At 33.1% G+C, this 21777-nt stretch overlaps 1 protein-coding gene across 3 annotated transcripts in view; it reads right to left on the bottom strand.

Moving 5' to 3' along the window:
- The window catches only part of PCDH17 (protocadherin 17), a 98660-nt gene that overhangs the window by 5685 nt on the left and 71198 nt on the right, over nucleotides 1-21777 (bottom strand). The window lies entirely within an intron of this gene.

Below are 21777 nucleotides of genomic sequence, written 5' to 3'. Positions count from 1 at the left end.
TTGTGCCTATTGTAGTTAATGACTGTTTTTAAATCAGAGACTTTTACTTTTAGGAGAGGATATTTACAGTTTACTTTTACGTAATGGAAATAGAAGTGCCTACAGTTTTAGGCGCCCTTGGGATTTGTCATTTAATTGATGCTGGTTGATCCCCATGAATTTAGAGTGTCCTGTGCAAGAAAAGACTTCCACATGAAAGATGTATTTAAAATAGCAGCAAATGTAACAGCATTGATAAATTTGTATATCACTTCTCAAAGCTATATATGAAACCTAAAATTATATTTAAAACATATAAATAATTATTTACATTAAAAGGCCCACAAGCTGTTTTATCTCGAAAGGTTTTAAGATGAAATAATTTCTTAAGAGATTGAAATTTTGTAGGAAGAAATCAAATGGTGTCTTGACAGAACAAAGATACTATACTATTTATTCACACCTGCGAAACATAAAAAAAAAAATTAGGTATCTTTCTTCTATTTTAATTTTGTCATTTTTTAAAAGAAATGTTTTCTTATGAGTAAATTAAATATTCACTGTTAAATTTATTATGCAGGAAAGAATGCTGAAAAGTAGTCTCACAGGGCATCTACAGACCCAAATACTATCTACAAATTGAAAGACTGTTAGACATGAAGAGCAGCAGAAACTAGACATTAATTTTATTCAGAAGCCTCGGTTTATGTATTTAAATTAGAGCTGAAAATTTTTAAAAGGGGGTATCAGAAATTCAATATTGGCCCAGCATAGCGGCTTATGCCTATAATCCCAGCACTTTGGGAGTCTGAGGCAGGAGGATTACTTGAGCCCAGGAGTTTGAGACTAGCCTGGGCAACATAGCAAGATGCCCTTCTACAAAAATAAAAAAATAAATAAATAAATTAGCCAGGCAAGGTGGTACGTGCTTCCCATCCCAGCTACTCGGGAGGCTGAGGCAGGAAGATGGCTTGAGCTCAGGAAGTCAAGGCTGCAGTAAGCTGTAATCATGCCATTTCACTCCAGCCTGAGCGACAGGGTTAAACCCTGTCTCAAAATAAATAAGTAAATAAATACGTAGAAAAGCAAAAAGAAAGGTTCAATATCAGGTATGAGTCTATGTTTCCTTTACCTACTCTAAATGGGAATCACAAATATTACCTTATTTATATCTGTCAGTAAATGTTAGAAAAAATAATATAATATCATTTCAATAAATAGATAACTTTCAACAAATTTTATCTTTCAAAAAGAAGGAAAATTAGAAAACTTCACAATCTATCTCACTCAGTAATACTTTGTATCTTCTAGCATCATTTATTTTTTTAAATTCATTTATAACTCATACACTGTCTTCAAAATATGCTAATGTAGCTTCATATTTCATATTGACCAGCCTTTCATTGTAGCTATTTGGATAGCTAACACTGAATGAATTCAATATGAATTTAAAAGAGAGAAAAAGAGAATAATGCAGACGTATAAAAGTGTAAATCAACCTTGAATTTGAAACCAACAACATAAAATTATTGTTTGCGTGTCACTGCTGAAAATCTGCAGCGTTTTACTTAACTCCTTTATATCACATCGTGGGGAGTACATTTTGAGTATTGATTATTATGCATTACAAGCTGTTCACCTTGTGATTAGACTATAATTTTGATGGCAGCAGTTCACAGGCACTGAAGAAAACTGAATGGACACTTTTGTACAAATAGCAGAAACTATGAGCACGAAGTGAACTCTAACTGTTAAGGGTCAAGTTAGAATTTGTGAGAGAGGGAAATCATTTTTGAAGAAACATAAATAGATGAATAGGTAAATACAGAAAGAAGAGACAGATAATATACAATGAATGACTGGTTGGACAAAAAATAAAAGACAAATGGAAAAAAGGAAGAAAGTAGAAAGGGAAGAAGCAAAACAAAGTGAAGGGAAGGAGGGAAAGGAGAATGAGAGAGACTCAAGGGCTGCGGGGAGATGAAGGTAGAGTGGAGTGTGGAGGGAGAAGGAGGGAAAGCTGCCACAAAGACAGGGTTTGTTTAAGACAGGAAAAGTTGTATTAGCAGTATTTCTGCCATGTGTACCTTCTACCTTTTTAAATGCCCTCAATAAGTTAAGTGTGTATAATAAAAAATAACATTGAGGAGTATTTACTTAAGTCCTACAGTTCTAAGGTAGATGGTCAAACTGCTCTCTGTACTTTAAGGGGGATGGATTCTGGAATAGATATGTTGAATTATAAGCTATGGAAATGAAAACAAAAGCAAATTATTTAGATAGTCACCATTTCATATATTCAATATATACACCAGAAAACAAGTCCAGAAACCCTGAACAGAAGAAATCAAATCAAAAATAGTTGACCCAATATTCACTTTTTTCTTCAGGTTCAATCTGGGATTACCAAGAGATTATTTAGTTTTATTTTCCTACTTTCCTTAATATAACATGATCACCCCTTCACAGAATGCATCCCTTGCCAAGAAACATAACAAAATCTAAATAGTATGCAGATGAGAGATACTCACAGATAAGCATGTTTATATTGCAGAAGGAAAACAATTCTAAAGCACACAAGATGGAACTGTGGGCAGTTCTGCCTATATTAGTCACTGTAAACTATAGTGTTTACAGTTATAAACTATTAGTTTATAGTGTCTAATCTTTTAAAATCATGATTCCCTGAAATATCATGTGACATTCGATAACTTTAAACACTTTTTTAGTATTAAGAATCACTTTCTATACTCCTGTTGCTGCATCTGACTATTATGCAGGCCTCAAAGGGAAGTATCTAAATGCAGTAGCCTTAATTAGTTCAATTGTGCCTCTTAATTTATATGACATTTCTGCAAAACAGATGAAGTAACACAAAAGACTATAGTACTTGCAGTTTACCTGCACCATAAACCATACACACACATGCACACATATTCATATTGTATACAAACCTTTATTTTTATGTTTGTGATAAAACTTAGCTTTTTCCAAGACAGTCTAAAAATCCATTAATAAAATAGAAAATCTTAAATCCATAACCTATGCATTTATGAACATTGCTAGCAATTGCCATAAGAGAAATACAGGTGAATCCCAGCAAGTTCTAAATTCATAATATAAGAGGTACAAAAATAAGACAATATTTTATTATTGTAAATAAAATAATATTTTATATATTTGCTTATATATTAACAAAGTTTATATATATAAATGTACACATATACTTATACATCTTTCAGACTAAAAGCATTAATAAGCAACATTTTAATCTTCCCATTTGCCACAAGCCTGGGTGCAAAATCTATGATTAGATCAACACTTTAACTGTCTCTGATTTTGAATTTCATGTAATTAAAATGGATTTGGACATAAAGATACCTGAAATCTGCATATTCATATTGGCTGATAATATCTGAAAGCTCTCTATCTTTCTCTTTTTTAACCTACACTAAGCAGTTTAACAGCGTAATCTTAAGGATATCAAGCAAGCAATCATTTTGTGACAAAATATACCTTCAGAGGAATTAAGCCATTGTGAAATTATTCTAAATTATATCTATGTGAGGAAAAAATACTTAGATAAAAACATCAAATTGTCTGCTTTTAAATTTTTTTTTGTTTTGTTTTGTTTTGTTTTTGTTTTGAGACAGAGTCGCACTGCAGCCCAGACTGGAGCGCAGTGGTGCGATCTCAGTTCACTGCCACCTCCGCCTCCCCGGTTCACAGCATCCTCCTGCCTCAGCTTCCCGAGTAGCTGAGACTACAGGCGCATGCCACCAGGCCCGGGTAATTTTTTTTGTATTTTTAGTAGACACGGGGGTTCACCGTGTTAGCCAGGATGGTCTTGCTCTCCTGACCTTGTGATCCGCCCACGTCTGCCTCCCAAAGTCCTGGGATTACAGGCCTGAGCCACCGCGCCTGGTCAATTGTTGGGTTTTAATAGTCTCCCACAAATGTTACATAATTTAATTTTACAATGTGTTTGTATAATGTCGCTATATCACAGGAGTGCATAACCATTTCAATGATGCCAAAAATTACCATGTATAAGATGGAAAGTTGAAACCAAAATGTTATTAAAATCAACCAAGATTAACAAAGATAAATGGGCCTCAGTTGAACATAGTTATTGTGGAAAGTTCAGGGAAAAACACTTGTGGGTTCTGATTCTGTAGTGTCCAAACACAGGAAATATGCGTAGGAACCAACCAAAAGAGTCTTACTTTGGAGAGAATCTACCTCTTTATTCTATTCTGTCTTGCTCTCAGGCAGAAATTTGTCACAAGTCAGAATTTTAAACTTGTTTTCCCTGTCTTCAAAGCACTACAAAAGTAATTTGTGACCACTTAGGGAAATTTTAGAGAGCATAAAAGGATTTCCTCCCCTGAGTTTCACGCTTACTTGGTACCTTGGGAACTCACATATTTGTACATCTGAAAACATGCATATAGTTTCCAGCACAGGAGTTTCCTATGTGCATCCAGTATTTGCCTCTGATTTTCTTTTCTATAATGATGAGATAAATGTCTGTGTCACAGACGCTTAAAAACCAAAATCTATAAATCATGGCAACAATAAAGACAGTCTAAATTGTTGAGACCAGGGGAAAAAGACATTTCAGAAAGTTATCTGTGCTTTACGACTGTCAACCAAATGGTCTTATTTCTGTTTTGTAAACAGATTTAAATAGAAGTCATACTCTTCTATTACTGTGGTAGTTGGTATCGTTTCTAACAGCATCTTAATATTAGAGTTGTTTCCAAGTAGACAACTCTATAAATGGAAGTCCAGTTTTATTTGTTCCCATTATTCTTTTTTTGTTTCTAATTTACCTTCTTTCCCTAACGTAAGCTTTCATAATATCTAATTAGTTGTCTGGAAAATCAGAAAGCAAGCTCTCATCTCTATTTATGGTTTGCACTAGTGTTCTGTAGATTAATTCTGTAGAATCTAAGCTAAGTACCCATCACAAATTCTTTATCTATCTGCAAACCAAGCCAAGCCAAGACCTTTGGCTGGCAGTTCATGAGCAGTAATGGTTTTCTGTTAAGAGGCTTTAATGGTATAACAATAGCTTGATTTTATGGTCTTTTTCTTTCTTCAGCACATATACACAATTACCCACACATGCATGTGCACACACTTTTCTATTATCACAACAAATTGCAGTTTATCCCAATATATTCTAACATACAGAAAACATCAATGATAAAATAGAAATCTCATTGGAAAATCGTCCAACATACCTCTAATAAAATGGATTTTTCTTTCAGTGAGTTGACATAATTTACAACATCCGGTGAAGTGACACTTTTCTAACATAAACAGTTCTTTCTTTTTATGGCTATGTTGATTACTATTCACTTGCTTTCTTTTCCCATCCTATAAAACCTTTACACTTGTTATAATGATAGAGTGAATCATTCCATATAAATGGTACCTTAACAATCTATATTCATACATGTTATTATTTCCACTTATGACTTCTATGTCCCATTTACCTATATATTGTTAAAAATAAATATTCTGTTCTCACTATCTGACTGCAAGGAGTAAAATTTTTGCTTTCAATATTATTTCTAGAGACAGTTCTGGATAAGTAAATTGTATCAAAATCATTTTTTCCTGTGCCAGATTTTTAAATGGGTATTCTAATATTACAAATTTCCCGGAATTTTTTTCCTACTTCCAAGTTTTATTTTAACACCATTTTTAATAAGCTTGTTTTATCCTTTATGCAGGGAAGAACAGGGTTGGGTAAGAAAAAATGTTAATCGGAGAATCCATTGCTTGCTTAGCTAAGCTATTCTTCTATAGCATTGTATTTCCCATGTGTCTCCCTTGTACACAGGGATACATGTTGTTTCTTAATCAAGTAACTCATATACAGATAAACAGATATGGAATGTCTTTTGATGCTTTTATTTTTTAATGTAATGAGGAAAATATATCTTGTTATGATACGCTTATTTCATGAGGCTGCCTGTTCACATGTTGGCAGTGATATAACGAGGAAAACTTAGACATAGGACCCCAGGAACTGAAATTATTTTTAAAGAAATCAGTCCCATAAAGAATTATAAATTTAAAATATAGCTCAAATAATAAAAATACTATGAGGAAAAAAATGTATACATTTTGAGGAGTATGCACTGCTAATCTGGCTTCCAGAATTTACATTGTGAAGTGCCATTCTATCTGCTTTTGATAGCAGAGAGCACATTTCGAAGAGGAAGTTGTTATAATACTATCAAATAGTCAAACCACGGCAGCTTTGAAGTACCAATCCTCTAGCGTGCACCTGCATCACACAATGCTTTTGAATGTATTGCCACGGCTGCATTCAGACACCAGAAATCACTGTCCTATATCATAAGCAAGTGAATCCAATCACAGCTGGGTATTTGGAGCAGTTCGGAGCATTTGCACTTACTATTCAATGCACCTGCACACCTTCAGGGATATTTTTAAGTGTTTGTGACCCTTTGGACATAGTAAAATGTTTACCAGAGTAGAATTTTCTGGCATATATATTGACCACACATAGATAGTGCTCTAAGGTGAACAGAACTTAAGATAAATTGAAATGAAATATGATAAGGAATAAATACAAAATAGCATTTTATACAGAAGTGCTAGGACTGCAAAACAATGAGAATCTAAGCCATGCATTGGGAATTTATGGCACAAATATAATTTGTGTCCCATGGCATGCCACTCTGAGATTAACATTGAAAATTTAACCTGCCCCTTCCCTGCATTCCCTTCTGTAGGCACAGCCATTACCTGGGGCAGCAGCAGATGCTTGGAAGTAAAGGCACAGCTAAATGGAACCATCTTTTTCCTAACAGGTACCCTGAAGAGAACTGGCTGAAGCTCAATACTATACCACTAGAAAAAGGTTTATATTCACTCTGAGAAAAGTGCACTGACAGAGACTTTCAAGGAAAAACAATACAATTCAAATGTCCCACCAGTGTAAAGACAGCTCACATTTTGTGGGCGCATTAGATATGTGTAGTTCAGCAATTACTTTAAAGAAGTTACACGCAATAATTTACAAGGTAAAAATGCATTACACACCTCCCGCACTTTGCCGAGGAATTGAAAGTTTTCAAGGAGGGTTATCTTGGATAGAATGTTGTAGAACAAGTGTTTTGTCGGAGACAGGCCTGTGGTAAATAAACTTACGTCTATCTACTTTTAAAATTCTGAAGTTTGTAAGACTATCTGTCTTTACCGATGAGTGTAAACTTTGATTGGAAACGAAAAAGTAGATGTGAAATCAGCTACATTGGAAATATTCATGATCAATTACATTTTGAACTATGTCATATGAATGTCAAGCAGCAGAAATACAGAGAAAAGCGTAGGTTGTAATATTGTGAAAGGCTTTATGCAAGAGGTGGTGCTTGATCTGTGATTCAAAGGCTGATCAGGGTTTCAACAGAGAGTGGAGAGCAGAGAGAGGGCGGTCCAGGTAAAGAAGGACTAAGAAAAGAAACACACCTCACATGGGAATGTGCACTTCACAGGGCAGTAAGAGACCAGCTTTATAGGTCAAAGGACTGAAGCTGCAATGGCAACACTTGACATAACAATGAAGAGAAAATTTGCTAGGATCTGAAAAAAGAATGGGAAAGTTCTAAGTAAAAGACCAAACTGAATGTAGCAGTGTATCATATGTCTCAAAGATTTTTGAATTATTTGGGTGGTTGATTGGAAAGATATCAGACACCATTTATGAAACTACAGAATTGGGATGAGCTGTAGGGTAAATAGAATCCAAATCAGCTTTATTTCTAAAAACAGATATCTGGAGTTTTTGGCTTAAGCCAGAGTATCTCCAACAGACATAACAAGATCTGAATGATTCGCTGGAATAGGCATTCCAGCCCTCAAACTCAGCTTTCAGCTTTCATCTCATCTTGTTTCTTCTCAACTAAAGAAAGGCTTAATGTACATTTAAACTGGTATTTTACGTTACCAGCATAAGTTTTGCATTTGTAAATTCTTCATTAGAAAAATATTTCTTTTTCCTATATCTACTTTATCTTTTTCCCTCTTCCTCTAATTTTCTATTATCATTAACCAAACATAACATTTCATATGATAAAATATTTGAAATATTCAAGGATTATTTTAGAAGATCAGAAAACGGAGAGTCTGGAACAAAGGAGATTCTTTAGGTATTCAAAAGAGAGGTAAAAACTGTATCAACAAAGCCAAGGGAACAACAACGCATAAGATGGATGTTGAATCTCAGAACACTTTTCAAATTTGATACACCATTCCATTGAAAAGGTTTTTGATACACTATATAAAGAGCAAGAAATTTAAAAAATTCCATTTTTTTCTAAATAAACATTTATATTTTATTTGAAGATAATGTAACAATTTTCCCATTGAATTATATATTACAGCACTACTCTGCATTCCTTATTATTTTTTATCTGTTTACCTGGAGACCCTAAAGTTCCCTGAAATCAAGATACTACAGTATATTCTTCAACATTCCATTCCTTGAATATATGACACACTCAATGTACACTTCTAAATTTGAACAAAATGCTTTAATTGATGGAAAGCATCATTAAATTAAAAGTTATCAAATACTATGGGTAGCCTATAATCAGAACAACTATGTACTTTATATATTACTCATTTCATTACCATTCATTTGTGAGCCTATATTGTCAATTTTCAGAGTGATCCCAGGACCAAATGAAGTTGTACATTATAACTGTCTATTGCTGTGAGATACACATTATTTACAGTAACATCAGATGTCTGTTAAAAACAATGTTTATATAGAAAATGTAAAGTTCTCCATCTATTATTAAGGATACCATTTTAAATTATGAGATAAATAAATCCTGCCTGACATATATTCTACTCGAACTTGGAGGTCAGAATAATTTCCCCTTAGGAAATTTTTTAAACCAATGACACTGTTATTGAAATCAAAGCCTGTATTTAAATAATCACCTCTTTATAATTTTAAATTATGGAAAACAGTGAGTATCATGAAAACTATACCTCAGCACCTATAGGTTTCTCTCTTCTCTGCTACGTTTCTCTTTTTTTTTTCCTCTACTGCATTGCCATGTCAAATGAGACAGTTTTCTCTTTTAAGTGAGCTGTCTCTGTAGCTTACACTTTAGCCAACAGTTATCATCAACATATGAATTAATTAATAAGTCTTTGTAATTTTAGAGTCTTGAAAGAGTTAATGCAATTTCCAAAAGAACCTTATTTATATGCAGTGAGAAACCTATGCTCTGGCATGCAGTAGTTAGCAAAAGCTGTTTAGTTTACAAGGACAAATTTAAAATTCTAGCAACTTAAATAATACTGTGAATTTCAGACACAAGACTGTTTAAGTATTCTACTATTCTTCATCTTTAGAGAGGATGTTTTCCTTATGCTTTTGTTGCCTCTGTAAGCTAACCCCATCTCTGATAATGACACCGTTTTTGATGACATGGATGAATACATCTAAGATTCAAGTCATCCTAGCAAAGTGGTAATCCTGTAAGGAAGGTCAATGAAAACATGCCTATTAAGCCAAACTCGTTGTAAGAAGCAAGCAAGGGAGTCTTATTAGTGTTTTTCTCTGTCTGCTATCTGATTGCTGTTGGGATGTATATCTATTTATCAGTTTAAATCCTGTTGTTCCTCTTGTTTCTAGCAGCTCTTGTTTTCAATTGCTAGAAACAAGCAAACAGAATCCGGTGTCAGTTTTAGCACTCTCAGAAAACAGTTAATTCAGATGCAGTTCATCTTCTCTGGCTTATTATTTAGCAATCAACCTCTGCCAATAGGATATGGGAGTCCCAGAAGATAGATTTTTAAAGAATGCTTTTAATATTTTAATATTTTTAATGACATTCGAGTTTCCAGAAGCTATTTATTAAACTCAAAGATTTCTATTTGGGATAGATCTAAAGTTTCCTTTGTTAACTCAAATTAGATGAACATGTTTAGACGAACGTGTTTAGATGAACAGATGGATGTCTTGCTCAGACAAATATTTTCAAAAATATTATACTTTTGAAGAAAGAAGTAATACAAAAGGTTTCTTTAAAGATTCAAATGAGTGAGAAATATATATGAAACTATACTACTCCATAAATGATTCTGCAAAAAGTACTTATATAACAAAAATGTAAAAACTAAAGCTAAATGCCCTCAATGCATTCATGCATACGTGTATATGTGCATGCATGCACACACACAGAAAAATAATAATAAATACATACTTTAATAAATACATACAAATGCCTCCTATGAAGTGGATTCTTTCTGAGAGGACAATTAAAACGATAGTTTCCAAAGGTAACTTTAGAATAAAATACAGGCATTTGGACCTAAACAATTTGGCCTTGATCTTACTCAAACAAGTACCCCTACCACTAAGCTGCTGAAACCGTGAATCTTATGGCTACTATTATTTTAAATAGTCAAAAGTATCTCTGAAGAGTAGGAAATGAATGACAACTGACATTTTGAATAAAGGCTGTTCTTGGAATTACCTCTCTAAAACCATTCTGTTCTTATTACCTGTAACTGTGCTATAAATTTATTGGAAGCTGATGTGTTTTATCCTCTACAATTGGTTCATCCCAAGAATAAAACTTTAAGTAAAATCAATGCACTCAATATCCATGTTCTAAAGTAAATATACAGAAATGTTTCTTGAAATAGGTTTTACGGGCAATGACAAGCCATTTTTCTAGTAACAGCTTTAATGTTTTGTAATCATTAAAACACACTGAAGCAATGGAGAAATTGGTAAAAAGAGGTCAGGAAATTTACATATTAAAAGAGAGGAGATGTGGCTCTTTAGATTATCCTGCTATGTAATCAAACTGAGGGGCAAAAAAGCTAGAGGGCTATTTCTGAATCACAGTAAAGATAAAAATGTGTTTTTAAAGAAAATGGTACCATGAAACATACAGTATGGAGACAAAAAAGTGACTAACAGTGATGTTTTAAATACTTTCTCATCTTGGAGAGTATTTTCTGTGATTTGAAAACAAATACAAATATATAAGCAATTATTTTATTTTCAGACTTGCAATCTGAATCTAATCTAAAAAGGAATTCATGTTGATATAAGAGAAGAACTAATTAAGACAATCTTTCTTAATTCAAATATGCTATTTTTGAGTTTTTCTTATTAATAATCTTTTCATTCAATCTTAGAAGTAAGTGATTTTTTGTTGCTGCCGAAGGTATTTTCAAGGAGTCATTTAACAATGTTCATATTCATTATCAAAAATAAATGTATGATTAATTATTCAGTTTGGTGTTCTAAGACCTCCACAATCTGGCCAAAATAAAATTTTTAGGCAATTCTAATATTAAAAAATAAATAAACTTAAATTCTAACAAGTCAGATTTTTACATTTGCTTTCACAGCAAATTTCTTTATAATGCTTAGGAAAGTAGCAGTAGTCTTCTAACTGGACCCTAAAATTCCTTTAGAAATATAATAAATAAGTCAATTGGAGAATGTGGACACTTCTATTCGACACATAATTGGAATCACAAAGTCTCTACACAAAGGAGAAAAACACTTGAATTTAAGTAAGTTTCACTCTAACCTTGAATGTGTACATTTTTCAGGTTCAGATGAGTTTTTGACTTGAGATAAAGTTACCCAGCATTAAAATCCAAGGTCTACCTGTAAGTGAACTAAAATTAAACTATTTGATTTGACAAATTTCCAGTAATATATTTATTTTAATGCTCATTGTTTAAACAAAAAAAGTATGATCACAAAGGAAACCTACCTGGTATTATTATAAAATGGAAAAATTACTAGGTTAGCAGTCCTTAGTAAAAAGAAACTTAGGCTTTTTTTCTTATTGAATATAGTTGTTTTATTACTAAAAGTAAATATATCTGCATAAAATCCCAAATATAAATAATGTATTGTTAGATTAAGAATTTATTAAAAACTATACATCCCAAGATACATAACGCATTGATGTATTTATTACCTATAAAACACAAAGATTATATCTACATGAACTATTTGGGAGATAATTTAAACAAAAATAAAAATATTATGATTATTTTATAACAGAGACAAAATTATTATATTATAGTAATTTTATGATAATAAAAATATGCAAAACTACATTCAGTAGCCTCAACAATTTTATTCTAAATTGAAGAGTTTTATAGTATATATATTCATAGAAAATATTTGCAAGCTTTGCTCTGCTGATTATCTTGATACTTTAACTGAGAAAATGTAAGTTTAAAAAGATAACTTCAAATTTGTCACATAATTATCACCCAAGGAATACAGCTAAAAAGCAAAGGTACATATGGTTATGCATGCATCCTTCATACACATGACTAAATAATTACATTCATATGCCAGATGGAAATGAATAGAAGGGGCCTTGCCTGAAGGCAACAATCTCTGAGAACCATTTAGTGGACATAAAATCAGGCTTAATTTACCTAACAACAGCTTCCAGTTTTCCTGGTGCTCAATCACAACACTAGCTCTGTGTTTCTTGTTGGTAAATGGCCATGGTTCTTCACATGTGCCTGTGCATGTATGCACCACTGAGCATTCACATACACTTGAGCAGGAAATGGATGTGAGATCAAGACAGAAATATATTAAGAACACATGAAATAATGTATATGAATTTACATTCTAAAATCCAAAATGATGTATTGCTATAAATGATACCTTTGAATTTAATTTTTGCTGAATGAAAAAATATAACTCATTTCCCAACTAATTAAAATTTAATCAATGTGAAATCAGTTATTCAAGGGTAACAATGAAGACTTTATATAGACCTTATATATGTGTGTGTGCGCGCATGCACATGCCCACGCTTGTGTTTCAAACTTCTCACCTTATTACCCCCAAATCAAGGACAGTTATAACTTTCCCAACTACAACCTTGTCCGTTTAAAGCTGTTCTAATTTTCCTCCAATTTCCATTCATTTCCATACAAGAAATAAAGCAACCTTGTCTCTTTCTCTGGCATGAATAAAGCAAGAAGAATTGCGATTCTTAGATTGCTATAATATACATGTATGTTTTTCAAACACAGCAACAACCTGATATAATCATTTTCTCCAGTAGCAAGTGTTTTTCTTATGTAGTGATTAAACTATGCAGAAACCAATCAAATCTCTCAAAAGTCTTCAAATGACTCAGAGACTTGGATGATATCCAGACATAGAATAATATAATATGTTGAGCTAAAATTTCACCTGAGATAGGAATACTTTTTTCTGTTTGTTACTTAATTTTTCCAGTTGTTTCAAATGTTAATGTGTTTTCCAAGATTATCTGAATCACATCTAGTGCATACTTAGAGACTGAAATATATTGCATAATTTATGGAGTTCCAGGGATTTAAATATTCATTAGCCTCATTAGCCATTATAATTTATATAATTTTGGTTCTGCCTTGCCTTTAGGAAACTATATGGGGCTGCTATGTAAAGGTTTATAAAAGTATTGTGTAAAGAAGTCTTTATTGTATTTTCACAAAGTAACACTTAGCTAATATGATGTGTAATTGAGTCCAAAAGTAAAGAGGAATTTGGGGACTCAGTTTCTCAGGTGAAACAGTTCTTCAGGTGGTAACAGTGAAGCAGATTGCATCTACACCAACAACTCACACCAAAAGAAAATAATCAAGTCTTTCTTTCCCATATAGCCCACTTTCCATTCCATCAGTTTATTCTACACTATATCGTAAGTGAAATTAATATAAGTGGTAGAATTTTCAAAATATGAAATAATTATGATTTGGCCCACTTAAACTCACTTAAGAATAACAAATATGAAAAACCTGGTGTAAGACTAGATTCTTGTTTCAACCGTTAACACTATACAGCTTTTCCTGAAATAGTAAGAGCATTAATGAAGAAACAATAAAGAAAATTACTCACTTACTATGCTATTTTCCTTTAAAGAAATAAGGTCCACACGTTCTGCCTTGTAAATGTATAGTTTTATGAGTGCTATCATCTAACAAGTAAAATTTGGATCACAGAGAAGAAAGCTAGCAGATGAAGAAATTGCTCACCTGGAGGAAGCAGATCAACAGACTGAAGTCTACTTGTGATGGTGTGTAGGGTGAGGATAGCAAAGGAAAGCAAAGTCGGGAATGCTTGAAAAATAAAATATTTTTAGTTAACAAATAGAAAAAAACAAGTAGGAAAAAGGGCCAAATGAATTACGAATCCTTCTCTATTGATTTTAACTTTTATATTAAAATTCCTTAGAATGATGAATATCATCATGAAAGATATGGTCATTGGTATTTCCCCAGCTACACAAGACTTAGTCTTATTGGAAGAAAATTACTTTTCTGGGGGTATTTAAGTTTAGATGAGATGAAAACAGTGCAAAGTAACCAGGTGTATTCCTAGGTCCATGGGAGAAATACACTCATGATGATGCATTCATTTACCTTAAATCAAATAATTTTCTGCAATAGTCGATAGAATATGTGAACAAGCAGGCCCCAAAAATTAAAGTCACAAACTATTCTATAATATCCCTAGTTACCAAGGTTTTAATAAAAATGTGTACTGAATCTTAATGTTAACTATACAATATATGCTGTCTAGAACTTGAAACAAGAGACTATTTGTAATTTAGCCCTTTACTCAGTCACCTAATTTAAGAATGTACTGACTATTAGCAATGAGAAATATATATATATATTACATAGAGAATTTTTTTTACCTGACGTGAAACATGTATGTAATACAACATTAAGAAAATGCTGTGATATACTCTTGCTTTTGTTTTTGTTTTGCTTTTTATGAGCCTCTAACTTAGATATATTATGTACATGTATATTTGATCTACTTCTTAGACTAAAACAAACAAAAAAGAACATTTTGTTTTGCATTAATGTTATTGAAATGCACAAATGCATGGTGAATATGAGAAATCAATTGCTGCCTAAAAGTCCTGCCAAAAAAAAAAAAAGCCTGTTGGTGAGCAAGAGTAACTTTATTTTTAAAATAGTCTCATTTTCTGAGATTCAACCTTTATTCAACATCTGTTGTTTGCCCGTCCCCTGGAATATAATTATGTAGGATTCCAAGGTAAAACAGGTTGAGCAATTAATAACAAGTAGCTCAAATGTTTTTTTTCTCACTGTTGCCCTGGGGATGTTTCTTTCATTCTTTTCTTTTTCCCCTGGCTTTGTGTTTAATTTGTGTAAGTTTCTGTCCTATTTTTAAAGTATACTCTCACAACAGATGGAAACACCTGAAAATAAGTCTGCCTCACACACATTTAAATGATGACTATTGTAATATTTAACAGAATAAAGAGAATACAGAATATATTGAATGTTTGTTTAGGGAAAAATAATAATCTGTAAATTACCTTGTTATGTTCATCTTGAAATTCTGAAAAAGCACTAGTTCTTGCCAAATACATATGAAAAAAGCTCAAAGTCTACGACCTTCATATATTCTTACTTTGTTACCAAACTCATTTGTCTTTTCAGCATATAACATGACCCTCTTAGATTTTCAATCCTACCAACAATAAGACTTTTTAATATCCATTAATCATTTTACTATGTAGAAGGCACTTTACATTTACTTGATAATAATCCCAACTCCATCGTCAATATCTAATGTATTTAGATATATTCAAAATATGTCACATATTTTTAAAATAATATAAGCAGTCACATGAAGTACACAACTCCTTTAATCAGAAAAATTGATCTCATCCAATTTGAAGAAAAAACAGCTATAGACTGTGTACTTGATTGGATACTGACCCCCACCCCAAAATGTATGTAAACCCAGAACATCAGAATATGACCTTATTTGGAAATAGGGTCTCTGCAGATGTAATTACTTAAGGTGAGGTCATACTGGATTAGAGTTGGCCTTAATCCAAAGACTTGTGTCCTTGTAAGAAGGAAAACGGAGACACAGAGACAGTCACATAGGGAGAACATCATGGGACCATAGACACAGAGATTGAAGTGTGTCTAAGATTGCTGGCAATTACCAGAGTCAAGGAAGGGTCCTCTCCTAGAACCACAAGACAGAGCATGGTCCTACTGACACCTTGATTTTGGACTTCTAGCCACCAGAACTATGAGATAATAAATTTCTGTTATTTTTAGCCACACAGTTTGTAGTACTTTGTTATAACAGCCCTAGAAAACCATTACTAATTTTGGTACTGTGAAGTGAGGTGCTGCTATAAAAAATATCTAAAAATGCAGAAATGACTTTAGAATTGTGCTGTGGGTAGAAGCTAAAAGAGCTTTGAAGTACTTGATAGAAAAAGCCTACATTGTTTTGAATGTACTATTGAAGGAAATGATGACATTAAAGTTGATTCTGCTAGGGGCTCAGAAAAAAGCAAAGGAAAACCTACAGAGAAAGCTTTTATTATGACTATATATATATATACACACACACACACGCAAATGGTCATATATCACAAACAAAGCTACAGAGAAAGTTTTTTTATGACTATGTACGTATATATATACGTATATATAGTCATAAATGGAAATGATCTCAAATTGAAATAATTTTGGACACTGAAAGTAAGACAATCCTTGTTATAAAGTGGCAGAAAACTTTGCCAAATTGTGATCTACTACTAAGTAGAAGGTAGAACTTGTAAGTGATGAACTTGGATACTTAGCCCAGATCTCCAAGCTAAGTATGATGTGTGTGATGTGGTTACTCTTCTTGATGCTTATATTAGCTAGGTGCAAAAGTACTTGCATTTTTGACAATTTATTTAAAGGCAAAAGCTGCAGTTACTTTTGTAATTGAGAAAATTACATAATTGAGAAAAAGAAAATTGAGAAAATAAATTAAAGGAAAAGAGAATAATTGAGGAATTAACTCTTAAGGAAAAAGGAAGCAGCACTTGATTTGAAAAATTCTCAGCTGTCAATCAGATAGCATGCTTTGGAAACAGAGTCAAGGGCATGACTCAACAACCATTTGCTAAAGAGATTAAGCAAGTGACTTATGGATCCAAGCCACAATTTCAACAGTGGTTAGGATTAGAGAAGGAGTTACTGAGGAAGGATCTATAGAGAACTATGTTGTCTATTGTTGATCCTGTCAACACGGAAGATGAACAAAGTTTTTGAGAATTTTATACTAACAGAAACATTGCCAACATGGACTGAAAAGGACAGAGATGGGATGAAATGAAGAACAAACCATCAGGGAGAGCATGGCCCTGCTAGACTTTGATTTTGTACGTCTAGTTTCCGGAGCCATGAGAGAATAAATTTCTCTTGTTTTAAATCACCCAGTTAGTGGTACTTTGTTGTAGCAGCCCTAGGAAATTAATCCAACCTGTTGGAAAAGAAACTTCAAAATATAAAATACCTACATAGCAATAAAAATACTGCTGCTGATAATGGCAATGGAGCAAATTAAAAACTAGATTGTGGAAAGATAAAACAAGATTGAAATGACAAAATTAAATTTTTGTCTTCCATATTATGGTTCACAAATAAACAATTTGGCAAAAGACATAAGTATATATGCCAGTAAAATTGATGCTGCTCACTTTAGGACTCAATTGGCAGCACCCAAGAAACACATATGTAATTGTTCCAATTCACACCAAATACTTTGAAAAAATGTTTTCTTAACATGTCTACAAATTAATTACTAGTTTTGCTTTATTTTCAGTTTCATGTTTTAATATTTACATTTCCTGGATTTCAACGTGTAGAAGTGATCTGATGCTTTTTCTCTGGCACCTAGTGAAGGGTGAGAGTATTATTATTATTTTTTTTAAGATGGAGTTTTGCTCCTGTTGCCCAGGCTGGAGTGCAATGGCTCAATCTCAGCTCACCACAACCTCTGTCTCCCGGGTTCAAGTGATTCTTGTGCCTCAGCCTCCCGAGAAGCTGGGATTACAGGCATGTGCTACCACACCCAGCTAATTTTGTATTTTTCATAGAGATGGGGTTTTCTCCATATTGGTCAGGCTGGTCTTGAACTCCCGACCTCAGGTGATCCACCTGCCTCGGCCTCCCAAAGTCTTGGGATTACAGGCATGAGCCACCACGCACAGCCTATTTTTGTTTATTTTTTAAAACTGTTGAAACTTCTCTTTTCAGTTTGCGTACTGTGTTTGATTTATATGTATAGTATGTCAGATGTTTGGCGTCATCTCCAGGGATAAATTTGCTTAAATTTTCCATGTATACTAGTGAGTTATTAAATGAAATGTGTGACAATACATGTGCACAAAATGTGCACATATGCGTATGGGTATTTGGATTAATGATCAAATGAGATCGTCTTCTGTAAGGAGAATACATGTCTTTGTATTTGTAAATATAGCTCCATATACACGCATGTTCTTAGTCAGATACTTAATATGAATAGTATGACTGGATGATGCCAGTAGATGATACTCTGCATTGTTTCAGACAATATATAAATAATTGTCCTACTTTTCTAGGAAATGAAAACTTAAACATTAAAAATATTTCATATTTATACATTTATTAAAATGTATTGATTATATTTTTCATTTAGATAAAAAAGGCAGAAATATATTTTCCTTAAGAAATATTATGCTAAATTTCACTAAAATACACTATATTTTAGCAATAGTTATATGGGTTATTAGCAAAGGCATTTCTCAATTTAGTACAAATGTATGTATTTTGTTTCTTTTGGTTTTATATCTATATTAATATTAAATCATATTTTCTCTCTAAGGGATTCTACTTCATGAAATAACTGTTGTGGAGGAGGAAAAGAGTAAATGTCAAGTAGCTTTAAAAAGACATTGAGTCAAACTTTACAACTGATTCATTGTGGGTGCTAAAGAAATTCTACATTACAAATACATATACACATACACACATAATATAGATATATACATACACATATACACATTATATAATGTATATGTATATATAGTATTCACATGTCCTTAGCAAGTGCAGATCTTACAAATCAATCTATCCAAGTTATATAATATACCTCAAAGTGATTAAACCTAATGGTATGTGAAAACTGACAAGAGTATCTTACACACAAATGCAATAAAATATCTCTTATTGTTTTGTGATACTGTTCAAGGTAGAATGTTTCCGCCATGTTATTTCAATTTCTTTAAATGAAAAATCAATGCATGTTTTATTGTAGCATAGCAAATTACCCCTTGTCACTTTGTTTCAAATAATGGCTTCCAATTACAGTGCCCACATCTTAGGTTTCAGTAGTTTTTTTAGAGATTTGAGTCAGCAAGCCGGGCTTTACAATAGGGAATAGCTATTAAATTAAAATTATTCCTAATATTTATCTATCAATCATTATGATGACTCAGAAATATAATGCAAAATTATATTTAAAAAATGGTTTATATTATCAGAATTATAATCAAAGGGAAAAATGCTCGATAGGCTTTTGGTTTTCTACAAAATTTCTGCTGCCTACTAGACTGCTTTAGAGAGCAGATTTTGTTATCTGTAATGCCTACCAAAAAGTCATGAAGACATAATAAGCCATGTAATCATCATTATACTTGACAATGGCTACAAAGAAGAGAGAAATCATTTAAACCATTTCACTTTGATGTCAAAACAAAATGGCACACTGACAGGTACAGCTGGGTTGTGATTAAATTTCAGAGACTACAAACCTATATAGCTGAATTCTCATTCATTTTAGTCTTGAAATCAGAGAACAGGTATCTAAGAGTATAAAAATAATCAAATCAAGAATAAATCTTATCTTAAATTTTTTTCTGTGACTTTCTCTAGCTCAACAATAGTAGCAACAGCAGAAGAAATAAAAGGATAAGTCAACATTCTTGTTATGACAGAAAACAAACATCACTGGTAGGCCATGCAATCAAAAATACTGAGCCTATGTGTATTCCACAACTCAAAATAAATTATTTTCTGGAAGTTTATTCTTTATTTTGAATTTTAGAATTTGAATAAAAATTTTACTACATTGAAATGGTCATAATTAATTAGATTCTTAGCTTAGTTTACAAAAATATGCTAAACTCATAGGGTGGCTGAACTACAGTGCTACATACAATGCTAAGAATACTAGCTCAGAACATTAGAAGTTTATTCAGTTAGTGATATTGAAATGTACAGTACTCAATTATTAGCTGTATTCAACATGTTGTGCAATTGTTCTAAAAAAGAGAATGCTAACTCAGGCTAATTAATTTGAAGTTCTAGCAATTAATCTGAAGTTTTTGAACAGAACAATAAAACATAATAGAAATCGCAGGAGAAAAAGAGCTGTTTCCTTCTTTTGGGCCATAGACATGATTTTATGAAGAGGCATGAAAGAAGAGTTTGTTTTACTCCAATCTCCTTTTCTCGCTCCTCATCTTTCCTCCACTATACACTTTCTTGCATCCCTAAATTTATTAGACTTTATTTGTTAACCTAATTGGGAAATGTCACCTTTACTTATTTACTATCCCTAGAAGTTCCTTATGTACCCCAAATTATCTATAAGTTTTTCCTGTCTCAAAAAAAAAAAAGAAAATGTGAATGCCAAGCAGTTCATATCTGGTGTACGTTAGGCCTAAAAGCAAGCTGATTAAATGATATTCAAAGTCAAGTGGCTTTAAAAACCCATAACCTCAAATTTTAGAGAAAAAGAAGATGCCATTTATGGACTTTTAAATTCTTATCTTGGCAAAAGAGAATGTGTCATTTAAAAGTGGGAAATATTTACAGAAGCTAGTTAACTTCATCACTTGTGTAATTTTAATAAAAGGAAACTGGTGATATAAGACAGAACACATAGATGCACATGTGCACGTGCAAACACACCACACACACAACACAGTTACAAACACTTACATACTTTTGCAGAGAGAGAGGCAGAAAGGTCAGACTCAGGTGGAGCCTGCCAGCATCTCTAACTGTGCCTCCTTCTAATAGCTATTTTTTCTAACCCCTTTTTGAACTCATTGTTAGTAGCAGTTCAGAATGTGACAAAGACAATAAGAGCAGGACAGTGTTCTCCTATGGGTCTATGTGGGTCATTTATAGTCAGAGACTGGCTGTCTTGCCACACGCAGCTGTATATGATACTGCTGAGCTCTTTCAGTGCTTGGAGAGCACAGTGGAGGCAAAGGGAGAGTATTTCTACTATCCTTTGACCATAGCTGCCTGCTTTGTTTGAGGAGTTGAGAATTTCAACTTGAATATGTGTATTACTGCAAATACAAATGATGTCTGGCAGTTAGAACATTGGGGAAGGGAAGGCGTTGAATTTGGCAACCCTGCACAGCCGGATTTAAAGTTTTACTATAGGTGTTCTGATCAATTCTCTTATGTTCTATATTCTTTCATTCCCTCCTCTGTAAAAATGGGGCTATCCTCACAGGGTTTCTGTGGGGGCTAAGTGAATACAGGTATGCAAAGCACCCAGTGAATGCTGCTATTAGGTTATAATGCCAAGTAGGGCTGGGTAGGCAAATGAATAAATGTACAATATAATTCAGGCACAAACTCTGTTTAGACATGGAGCCTTTTGCAAGTGAAAGCCATTTATTTTGAAGCTATGTCTCAGCATCAAAAAGAAAAACAGGCCGGGCATGGTGACTCACGCCTGTATTCTCAGCACTTCCGGAGGCCGAGGCGGTGGATCACCAGATGTCAGGAGCTTGCTTGAGACCAGCCTGGCCAACATGGTGAAACCCCATCTCTACTAAAAATACAAAAATTAGGGCAGGGCGCGGTGGCTCAAGCTGTAATCCCAGCACTTTGGGAGGCCGAGACGGG

The sequence above is a fragment of the Chlorocebus sabaeus genome, chromosome 3 (assembly GCF_047675955.1).
Source record: "Chlorocebus sabaeus isolate Y175 chromosome 3, mChlSab1.0.hap1, whole genome shotgun sequence".
NCBI classification, from domain to species: Eukaryota; Metazoa; Chordata; class Mammalia; order Primates; family Cercopithecidae; genus Chlorocebus; species Chlorocebus sabaeus.
This window is presented reverse-complemented; position numbering and strand designations above follow the sequence as displayed.